Below are 12,386 nucleotides of genomic sequence, written 5' to 3' on the forward strand. Positions count from 1 at the left end.
CCTCAACCAATGAAAGATGAATTATTAACCACTGCCTTTTCTGACATTACACTGTCTCTAAGTGTCGTGCCATGTCAATTATACAACTCAAAAATCAAAACCAAAATATGAGAAACAAGTTACAAATATTACATCCTTCATTGATACTTAGGCACCCTACAAACCCAAAAAGAATCACAAAGGCACTTCTCATTTTAAGACATGCAGTACAGAGGCATTTTTGATACAAACTCTTAGGAACAGAAATGAAAGCAAAGTAACAGGAGGCATTTTCACATAAATAAGCTGTCAGCAGGAAGATATATAAAGAGGTCATATTGACAGAATATGTTTTGGTGACTCACAGTTTAACAATTTTATTTACTTATTAAGGAATACATCACTCCAGTAGAAAATTCAGTGGCTACAAAAACTTAAAGAAATCTGAAAGAAAATTTGATCAGGAGTTTATTCATTCTGTAGGAAAATATAAGAAAAAACTCTAAAAAATTTAAAAAGTCACACAAATTAAACTAAGACACTAGTTGCCTAATGAGTAAACAAATATATGTGAGGTATTACTTTTTTCTGTCATGAAATGTGAGAGAACTTGGAGACATTAACCAAATTGTATAATTACTTTGAATCAAAGGAAAACAAAAAACAGAAGGGGAAAATTTTCATTCTCAATAAATGGGTTATCTTGTAAAGTAGAAGATTCACAGCAAAATCTACAATGAGTTAATCTGCAACTACACTTATAAAGCTATGGCAAGCAGCCTATAAATAACAATATCACCTATAAGTACACAAATCTTGGACCTCCTCTTTATTCATGTATTCAAGTCATCTCACATTTCAATCATGTTCAAAAACTTAAGTAAATTATAAACACGAAAAAACCCGAATTGATGCAGCAATCTAAATTATTTTCAAACTGTTAAAAAGATTTCTCTGCAACTGCGAAGACAATGAGTAAAAAACCCCCACTTTTGGTCCCATATCTTCTCCTCCCTCTACTGCCTCAAAAATGTCTTTAAATACAAACTCCGGATCGTGTTTCACACATTATTATACCTACAAAACAGGATTAGGAACAAAAGAGCAGCTGGTTACTGGTGAATATAAAATTCTTCTTTGTCCAAAGAGTCAAAATATTAATCAATTCATTTTATGAATCTGATTGAAGCTTAAACATTTTTCAGATTTATAAATTTGAAAATTCAACTTACTGCCAGACTGAAAAGATACATTCCTGATGCAAATGTAGGGCCTGAGTGTTTAACTGGTTCATATACTGAACCCTATTGATCTACATAGATTGGATCCTGTTTCTTGCTTCCAGACTGTACTCATGTAAGTTGTATTTGATAACAGTTCTGTGTATTTCAAGTATTTGTAATCAAACAATAACTTGTTCTGTAAACAGACATTTTAATTTACTCCAGCTACCAAAAGCCATTCTTTTCCTAACAGAATTGTTTATGTTCACTGCTGTCAGATAATTCCAAAATAACACTGTAGCTACAAAATGCAGACAAATACAGGGAAGAAAAGAGTTTCCATGGTACTATGAATCCTACAAATTCTCTCATATCTGACACTGAAAATACAGTAACACAACACAGCAGAACTCTATATAGCAAAGCTCACTCACATTTAGACTATTTGATACACTCTGCCTATAGATTTGGAAGTTCTCTGTAGCTACATATAAAGCCTCAGATTCCTAGAAAGCTACCTTTACAGTTATTTACTTAGGTTGTTCTACTACGAGTCTTCATTAAGAAAGTCACGACTTAATTAAATTCTGAACAGTGCATTTGCTGAGTCAGACGTACTTGCCTCATTTTTACATCTACTGCAGTACTGTTGTATTAAATTTCATACAAGCAACCACATCACTTCCATTAAATTCCAGAACATACAGTACAGGGTCTGTTCCAAGCACCTGGAAACCGAGGAACATTTCAGTATAAACGCTGTAACGTGTGGGTTACAGGAATTTTTATAGGCCAGTGACTGTGGCAAAAGGTTAGCATAAATCTGTATCTTCATATAAAGTCTGCTGCCTGGTACAGGAATTTCACAGCCATATACATTCAGAACTAAATTTTTACTTATTTACTTAAAACTCCCTATGTGTAATACAACCTCCTGCATGGTGGAGCCTACTAAATCAGCACTAGTAGAGTATATCAGCAGGAACACAGAGTTTCCAACACACAGAACAGGATATTTCTGGAGAAAAAAAAAATCAAGACATCTTAAATTTACACCTTGCAACAGAATCTAAGTTCATTCTGCCTCAGGAAACCATGCAAAGCACATCCAATCCAAGTTTATAATTGTTTTGCCACAATCTAGAGCCTCTGTTACTTTGCCACTTGGAGTGCATATGTACCTGAAGTGCAGCACCCTGACCTCCACAACGGGCATGACAAGGTCCACCATATGTAAAATTCAGAATAACCTCTTACTAACATCTTTCCCAGCAAACTAATTCAGGTGAGTGATTCTGGAGCTATTCATTAAAAAGGTCTTTCAAAAATCAAGTTTAGACAGATTAATCCAAGGTTGGCAATACACACGTTTACATGCCAAGTCACTGGATAAAAAGAAAACAAATCATTTTAGAAACAAATGTTCAAGATTCAACACAAGAGGACACACAGAAGTTCAAAATTACATTCAGGTTACTAAGTTTAGAATGTAATTTTACCAAAAGCACAAAAAGGTGGTCATATGTCATTTAATACAAAAAGTGTGATGATTACCCAAACAGATTTTGAGGAAATACTAATTTTAAAGAAGTGGTTATAAATTACTATCAGGCGCTCGTCTATTTATTAGTCTTCCTCCCCTTGTAGCTGACTAACTTTTACTCAAAGCCTCAACAGCACCATCCAATCACAGATTAGATTTTCCATTCTGTTAAATGCACAGGACAACTTCCAAATTTCATGGCAACAGTCATTAAGTTCTTCCTACATAATTTGTCATATTTCAGCTTTTACTTTATGGTATCTTCCTTTGAAAATAAAAGCATTTGAGAAAGTCTATCTGTACTACATTACTGACCAAGTCTGACAGTAAGTCTGCTACCGAAGAGCTGAAGAACATAAGCATTCAGAGGGTGAAATACAACACATTACCTTTAAAATATGAAAAGGGATCTCTAGTCAAGGCTTGTCCCTTGACTAGAGGGACTGTCATAAATTATCAGATAAATACAAAGACGTTGCAAAATTGCAGCTTGGGATTTAGAATGAATGCAAATATGTCCTTTATAAAGCACACACCTATTGCACAGCTGATTATAATTAAAGAATGCACTGACTGAACACTTCAATCTCAGGTGTCATCAGTAATCCCATAATCCTCTAATAAGGTGGTTTTTTGGCCTGAACTAGTACCTGGAATTACTTCCAAGTGATCCAGATTGCGAAAACAAGCTGTGTAGTCAGAAAAACAGCAACAAAAAAACTACTCTTCTCTCTCCCAGAAACAAAACAAAGTTACTACACAGGTATCATAACATACAATCTAAAGTAATTTTGTTGAAAAATGAATGAAAAAATCTGCTTTGACTGTCTTAAACATAAACAGAGTTAGACTTTTAAAAACTGAGCTTAACACAGGTATTTAAAAAAAAAAAAAAAAGAAGAAATAAAAGGCCGGGGAAGAGGATGCAGCAGGGGGAGATGACAGCAACTTGTGCAACCTGAGGGTGACCTGTGAAGCACAGTTTCATTCTGCTCCCTCCTACCTGCTCTGCACACACTCAGGAGAAGCAGCAGCAGGGCCAGCTCTCTGCTGCAGCATCAGGGTCAGGTAAGGATTGCAGCAGAGGAAAAGGAAGAAGACTGCCATTGCATTCCATTTTTGCCATTCTCCTTTCCTCCAAGCCATTGCTTAGAATTCTGCAACTAATCAACTCTGTATTCCACCCCCATCTCAATTAATGATGCAAAACAGGCAAGATAGTTGTTTCACTATTGCAAAATACATGCACCTACAAAAGACAGGAAGAAAGCAGATCCTGGCAAGGACTCCCAGCACACATGTCACCCTTAAAATTACTCAGATCATAAAGCCAACTATTGTTTTATTCTTTACACAACAGTTTCCAATAATAATAAGGAAGGGCAATGACACTTGCACAGGCTTTAAAGAGACAGATGTGGACACATCACAGTAACTTCAAAACTACACCTAAGACTTGAGGGTGTGGAGAGAAGAATGGCACATGTGAACCGAACTGATGGAAGTGTTTGTGCTCTGAGATACCCCACAATCTGGTTTGTCATCTCACAACGTGACAGCAGCAAGCTCCACCGGAGGGAACGGCATCAGCACATCATGACACCAAATTCAACCTTCCCACCCTCTCCCACTGAAGTTCTGAGCACTTTAAAACACGGTATCGAGGAATGCGGGAAGGTCATATTCAGTGCCAGCAGTTCACCTGGAAAGAGGGTTTCACTGGAAACACTTCTTCTTGGGACAGTGATTTTAAGCAACGGGGTGGGTATCCATCTGCTCTTTGCAGAGCGGGTTATTTCCAAGTGCCAGAGTGCTAAAGGTGAGGTCCAGGCAAAGAACACACAGTGAGAACATCACTCCCCAAACGCGGCATCACAGCTGGACTATCCCCCTCCCCAACTTACACCCCAGTCAGGGAGACGTGCAACGCCTGGAGCCCGGGGCCAAGGCATTGTTGCCTGTGACAGGGGCCGAGCCGGGGCTGGCTCCCGAGCCCTCCCAGCCCTGATCCGGGATTTGTCATCCCAAAGGCAGGGACCCCCATCCCGCAGGCTCTGTTCCCCGGGGCACGGCGACCCCGCCGGCCAGGCAGGGCGGCCGCCAGAAGACGAGGACGAGCGGACACCCGCACCCAGACCGCGGGGGCGGCGGCCGCGTGTCCCCCGCGGGAGGCAGGTGAGACCCCCCCGGTACCACTCACCTCCGCGGGGGGAGGAGCCTCCTCCGGGCGCCGCAGCGGCTCCCCCTGCTGCCGGCTCCTCGGCCGCTGCCGCCGCCGGGCCGCCCGCCCCGCTCTGCGCTGCCCGCCGCCGCCGCGCCCGCCCCGCCGCCGCCGCGCGCGGCTCGGCGCACCTACGCCGCCATTTTGTCTCGCCCTGTTGTACTTAACGTGAATCCGACATGACACTGATTACAGCCCAATGGAGGCTCATTAAAACCTTACCTACCCCGCGCCCCGCCCGCCGCCCGCCGCCATTGGCCCGCGCCGCGCACGCCGCCGCGCGCTCATTGGCCGCGGGGCGCTGTCCATCACCCGCCCACACCGGGCCCGTCCCGCCCAGCAACCAGTCGGCCTCTCCCATTGGCGAGCGTCGGGTGTCAATCAGGCGGCGCGCCCCTTCCCTCCAGGCCTAGCCCCGCCCACCCGCGGGCAGGGGCGGGGCCGGCGGCTCTCCGTGGCTCCCACTGGTCGCCGCCGCCGCCACACACCCGCGCGTCCCGCCCTCCCGCCCGCCCCGCTGCCGGGCCTCGGGCGCTCGCCATTGGTCACCCGCCGCCAGCGGGGGAGGGACCTCCCGCAATCCCGCCCTCCCGTTGGCCACCTCTGCCGTCCGTCCGGGCTCCCCGGCCCCGCCGCCCTCCCCTCGCCGCCGCCCCACCCGCTCTCTGCCGAAGTTTGTTCGGGAGGGCGAGCGCTGCCGAGACACCGGCGGCGGCCTGAACCAGCGCGGCAGGGCGGGCGGGCGCGCGACACACACTAATGAGCGGCCTTAAATATTGAGCGTCACGCGCGTGCCTCAGAGCCTGCCCCTCGCCCGGGCGGGCGAGATGGAGCAGCGTGCTCCCAGCATAACCCTCCCAAGGTGCCTGGCACTGGCAGCCGCTTATCGCGCACACACACACCCCACACCGCCGAGGGAGGGGAGGAGGGGGTGGGAACGGGGACGACGACAATGACTCCCAGCTCTACAGCCACATGCAGGTCCCTGCAAGTTTCGCCATGCGAAGCACAGGGACTTCTCTGTCACCCCGTCTGCGAAGGAACAATTACCGCCTCAGAAAGACAGGGTGGGAACATGCAACACAAAAACCTCAGCCATCCCCTGCTTCCCTCCGCCACTCCATTCCCCCTCTCCCCACCCCATCCAACCCAGCCATCACCTCCTGCTGCTGCTGCTCCCCCTCCCCTGCAAAACGCAGAGCATTGCAATGCATTTACCCAGCACAAGTGTCTGCAAACACGTGCATCAGCCTCCAGTGCAAAAGGAAAAAAAGTACCCAGCCTAGTGACAAGCCCCCTGCGCTGGGAGAGGGGAGGGAAAGGGGGTTATTATGGCAAATTGCAGCCTGTCACCCAGTGCAAAACAAAACCCATCGCATGCTCCCTGCTATCCCCCGCATAAACTCCTGGGAATCTAACCTCCGATGCAGGTTCCCCCCTTTGCTTGCAATGACCTCCTTTCTCTGCCCGTGTGTGTTTCTGCAGCAGCGGTTCCTGCGGAATGTGCTGCCCCTGAAACGCGATCGCGGCTCCTCTCTCTCTCTCGCTCGCTCGCTCTCTCCGGTCTGTCTCTCGCTCGCCCGCTCGCTCTCTCTCCTGGCTGCAACCAGAGCCAGGAACACAACAACAACACAGCCTCCCCCCACCCCCTTCCCCAAACACATACACACTGAAGAAACCCAGCCAGGAGAGCCAGACGAGCCGGGGAGGGGGTGGAGGGAATCCCCAGCCAGCGGATTGATTGCACCAGTTACCTTCCCTAAGCCCTTCCGCGAGAGGGGAAAAAAGAAGATGAATACAGAGAGAATACCTTGTCTCCCCTCCTCCTCCTCCGCGGGGCTCCTCTTCTCACTCCAAAATACTAAAAGGTGGACGGGCAGATCAGACACACGCGTTCAGCTCTCGGCGGGGGAAGGGAGCCACGCGAGCAATTATCATTAATTTAGAAATTAAAACAGAAACCCACCCCAGACCTCCAGCCTCCCCGGTGCGGGCGGACGCAGATTGCGGGGACTGGTGCTAAGACACAGGACCTGATAACAGCTAATTGAAAGGTTAATCTACATAGGCTGTGACAGAAGAGGTCCCTCCCCACTTTTTTATCTGCTGTTGGCAAGTGGGAAATTGAGCTCCCCCCTAGCTTTTTCCCTAAAAAAAAAAAAAAAAAAAAAAAAAAAAAAAAAAAAAAAAAAAAAGCCGGGGGGGGGGGGTGAGAGAAAGGGGGATTCCAGGCGATAAAGTTTGGGGGGCGGCGCGTCCCCAGGGCGGGAAGGCGGCTGTAGGGGAGCGGCCACCGGCACCTCCCGGGGGGCCCTTGGCCGCTCTCGGGGGGTCGCGCCGGGCTTCCCGTCCAACATGGGGCGATTTAAAACGTCCCGATGGGAGCACCACCACAGGCAGGCTTTGGAGAGCCAGTGCTTCCCAAAGGGCTCGAGCACTCTCGGTCCGGGGGAAAGAGGGCTGTGCTTGAGGCGACCATAATTAGTCCGAGGGATGGAAGCAGAGTGAACAAGTCACAGATGTTGTCCTCCCATGGAGTTTGTACATGTAACAAGATGTTACGAGGAATGCGTTTTAAAGAACAAGGTGATAACACGTATGGACTTAAAACTCATTTAAACGTTTTCTCCACCCTGTCTTGAGCTGTGTTGCCAAAGGCCACTCACCACGTCAAAGTTTTAGTACTACATGTGATGGTTTTCTCAGTTACGTCCAGCAAACACCATTTTTACCCAAACACCAGTTTTCACCCAAGCATGGCATGACAAAATACCATGGGGTACATCCCACACGGTACCACGCAAAGGAGAAAAAGGCAATCTCCTACCCGAACATCTACTCAAGCAAGAACCAAGTAGACATCCCACCATCTTCCCAAACTTGACCATCTCAGAAGTTTTTCCTCAACATCCTCTTTTCCCCATCTTGTGGGTGATGTGTTGCGTTAGGTGCCTGCCTGCAAAGTTTTCTAAAAATATCTGGTCCCAAAGAAAAAAATATAAAAATAAATTTTTTAAAAAAAATCTTTTACAGTGGGTGGAAAATTACCTCGTACAATAAATTTCAAAGGTCCTTCCTAGATGATGTACTGCATGAGAACCGGCAAGTGAACAAAGTTTCCGTTATAAAATAATAAGCATTAAGGTTTAGTGCAACTTTTTCAGAGTCAGTTGCTGGAGATACTGTAAAAGGAAAATCTTTGGTAATGTTTCAGAGCACTGTAAAATTGTATGACCTACTTACAGAAAGCTACTGGGTGAAAATAATATTCCAGCATGTATCTATCATACCATAACCATTGACTGAGGTTTTAGTCTTTTAACTTCCAGATGCAGCCTTTTAAACATAGAGTGGGAAATCGAAATGTGTAGTGACCTAATGCCCATTGGAGAATCCGTCAAGGTTTATGTATTATGCAGGACCTGGCTGTGATTTAAAATCACTTTTAAATTATTGGAAACAATATAAGTCATTACAGCACAATTTGTAGCAGAGTGTCACATTTGCAACACTATTCTGAGTGTTGTGTCAACATTTCCATTATAAACTTCTTTTTTTTTTTCTTTTCTGGGAAATTTACAACTTGGTTAGTGGTAAAAACATAAAAATAATTTTTTGAAACTGAAACTTGGCATAGCCACATCCCAGTTCGGGAAACAAAACACTCTAGAAAATTCGATAATCTGTTTGGCCATTTTGAAATTACAAGTGGGTTGAAGACATAAGTAATAGCACAGAGAAAAATCATAAAATCTCTGGTTTAAATAATTCCATTCTTTTTTCTTAATATAACCCTTTTCCTAAAAATAAATTTTATAGGACAATGTCATTGGGTCTTGTGTTCCAGTTTTTAACATATTCAAGAATCTTTTGTTTGAAGAGAGACTCCTATGGATCTTGACATTTGTTGTGTACCTAACATTATGTAAATTGTAAAGTTAAGCACATGACCCTGTTTATACATGAATCATCATCCAGCGAACTTAGATCCACTATCACTGTAAATTATACTATTTCCCAGAATAATAACTTCAAAAAAATGACATCGTGGGAATTTAGTGCAGTTCAGTTTGAGACAGTGCATTTTACACAGAGAAGCCATAAATACCTGAAACACTTTGGATGCAATTGAGAATGTCTAATATGTTGTGTGCATTTTGGTTTGTAATCCACATAAGAAATATTTTTGGTTTACTGTATGAAAAAACCCTCAAGCCTATATTAAAAGTATCTATGGAAAAGTTATAAGCCCATCAACAAAGTTAGTGTAAGCAATAAAATTCTAAAACATTTAAGTATATCTTCTATGGTCAGACTTCGGGGGATTTCTCTCCCATAGCCACCTAAAACTGATGAAATAAAACAACTAATTCCCCTGATCAGTAACAGGTGCCTAAACACCAATACATTGAATACATCCACTCCATCTGCTAAAAAGATGTCCTTGGTATTAAAAGAAAAGTATCTAAAATCAAAATTACTCTCTTGTGTCTGCTTGTAGAAAGAAGTACTGTGGCCCATTTCACTTTATTCGATTAATCTCTTCGCTTTTATTATGTTTTAAATAAACTTATTTAAAGGATAGTCACCCCCACACACACCCCAGGGAAAAATATATTGCATTGCACATCTATATTGTAGTGTATGTAGTAAGCATATCCTTCTCCCCAAAAGTCATTAGAATTATTGTAAAATTGCATGTATGCTGCTATTTTTGGATCCCAAGTGAGAGAAAGCAAGAAGTTAAGGGCTGAGCATGGTCTGAGTTAAATTCAGTTCTCAAAATCAAAATCTGGAAATTGCTATATGTATAGTAGTGGTGTAAGACATGCTGGAGAGTACTGCTTAAATGAAGCCCAGACATATGCAGAACAAATTCATCAGTATACAAAAAAGAATGCTAAATTAGAGTTTGAACACTCATTCGAAATCAGTAAGAAAATTCTTGTGCATGAAATTACTGCCATATTAAGAATTTCCCTGTGAGGGCTTTAATCACTGATGCAGTTCCATTAGAACTAGTGGGGCTGTTACATATTTAGAAACAATTATACAGTTGTCCGTGTTGGTATGGTGACAGATCCCTATTTATCTTTGGAGCTTCTAGAGGGTAAAGTCTTGACCCCCACCAAAGTCTGGCAAAACTTCCTATGACTTCAACAAAGCCAGGATGTTCCTTCTAATGTTATTACACATAACCACATATATGACTACAGTCACCTGGAAATTGCAACCCCTGGCATATGCTGTCGAAAGAAGTGACCTTGGGGAGAAAATTAATCTTAAGAGTGCAGCGAGTTTCTTCCCAGCCTCTGCACCCCAGCATGTCCCTGTCAATGAGCTGAACACATGTATTCTTTACCCATAACACCTCTTCTACTTAGCTCATCTGCCAGCAACTTCCCTGTAACCCTATCCTTCAACCTCATATTCCTTCTGAACTGAAACAGCCTCTTCTTTTTTTTCATTTGTGATATTTATTACCAGCCTTTTATATTGTAATTTAATCTGAAAGATTAAGCCACAAAACTAACTCTGAATGCAGTCAGAAAACGTCTTGGTTTATGCATAAGGATGTGCATTGCTGCACACAACAGAGCATCACTGCCCAATTTAAACACTATAGATTACATTAATATATACATTCACATATTTATACACAGACAAAGTGAATAACCTCTGGGTATATTTTCTGATCATTTGCTGTCTCATCTATTACATTTAATAAAATTGAATAATAGTATAAAATAGCCTGCTGCTGCCATCTTACTGATTCAGGAGCTTTTTAATTCCTGAAACTAGCAGATTATAAGGTAAATGTTATAGCAATTTCAATTCAGGAGTTGTAATTGGCATAATACTGTAATTTGGAAATAAGTGTTTGTGGTAGATCAGCTGTCATCCCACAGGGATGAAGACAGTGACTTTTTATAATAAATCCCACATGTTTCTTTCTACTCTGGCAAATATACCAAACTGCTATATCAAAGCACTTTACAATCCTTAATGAATTAGTTCCTGTAAGAGCTCTTTAAGTGAATGTATATTACTTTTCCTGTTCTCCAACCAGAGATATACAAAGCATAAAGCAAAGTGGTTAGAAGAGAGTGCTGGCTTCAGGAAAAACCTGGTCACCTGAGTTCCCTGGGCCCTACTCTAGCCACAAGAGAGCCACTTACAGAGTAGCTGTGCAAGTCATGGAAAGGAAACTAATGGACTGTTAACACGTGTATGAAAACTTAGCAGGGGCATGTCTTTTTGTTGCATTAACTATTATACATGTTAGAGAAGCAGTGGGATAAAAAGAGTTTAGGAATGCAAAGGAAAAGGCTAAAAGCAAAGCAGAAGAAACTCTTATACGTGGCAGTGTCCTATAAGTTGGTGTTTTCATGTACACAGTATCTCACAGTACTGTAAGTGGAGGTTCTATTTGTAAATGATAAAGGATTAGTAAGTGATTAATAGATGTTTTAATAGATGGTAATCAATTGTTATGAGTCCAGTGGGTCAATAGGGTTTTTTACAACAATAGCTCATCATCGTCTAAAACACTCTGCTGATGTATTTAAACTCTACACACTTTACTTTGAAACACCTGCTAATCTTGTGTTAAACCTCACAAATGAAATCTTAATATAAAGTATGACTCAAAACAAATTTGCTGAAGAAAAAAGGATTAGCACAGTAAATTGTTAGTTATAGCTGCACTGGATTTAAGTTTCTTCTTTTGCCATGTAAAAAGCACTGATAGGATAGGAAGCGTTTTGTTACTGTGTGCAAGAGTAGTGTTCATGAGGCTAATCCCAAGAGGAAGGCCTGGGATACTGCAGGACTCTGTGTCAACCAGCATCACTGAACTCGATGCAGCTTTGTGTTTTTAAACAATTTTACGGTAATACTTTGTGAGGGCAGCTGATGAGATAAAGAACGGAATTGAAAATGAATAAAGATCACTTTGCTAGTGAAAGCTGCCATAATCAGGAACTGCTTAGGTCCTTCTTGCTACAGTCCTGCTGCGATTAGTTAGTCTAGGTGAAAGGGGAGGATGCTGGTGTTTGTAGGAGCAATTTTAACACCTCAGCTTGTCTTTGTGAGCTCTAAAGTAATTAACTCTCCAATCATTACCGGTTGACTTTGTCGACAGGTTTAGGTTTCCCTCCCGCTGTTGCCTTTGGGGATATTGGGTTGTCACTTTACGGGGGATTCATTTTAGAGTTCACACAAAATCCCCTTCACAGCTTCCCAACAGCTTTTTGTGGTCTCCATACTGCTGGAATAGTCTCTTGGTCTGTGTTTTAATGAACATGACTTATATAACTTTCTCCAGATCCAACTAGACAAGAAGGGGGGAGGGGAAGGGAGGCTGAAGCTTCTCCAAAAAGGCTGGTAGCACACTTGCTGAGCGCTTCAAATGAAAAGA

At 43.3% G+C, this 12,386-nt stretch overlaps 1 protein-coding gene across 1 annotated transcript in view; it reads right to left on the reverse strand.

The window, feature by feature from the left end:
• The window catches only part of KAT6B (lysine acetyltransferase 6B), a 117,824-nt gene extending 111,112 nt beyond the window's left edge, over nucleotides 1-6,712 (reverse strand). The window contains exon 1 of the mRNA XM_017807186.1: nucleotides 6,386-6,712. The gene's annotated coding sequence lies outside the window, so the exon portion shown is untranslated. The remainder of the gene's footprint in view (nucleotides 1-6,385) is intronic.
• Nucleotides 6,713-12,386: the final 5,674 nt, after the last annotated feature.

Source organism: Lepidothrix coronata, unplaced genomic scaffold, assembly GCF_001604755.1.
Source record: "Lepidothrix coronata isolate B3197 unplaced genomic scaffold, Lepidothrix_coronata-1.0 Scaffold17, whole genome shotgun sequence".
Classification (NCBI taxonomy): Eukaryota; Metazoa; Chordata; class Aves; order Passeriformes; family Pipridae; genus Lepidothrix; species Lepidothrix coronata.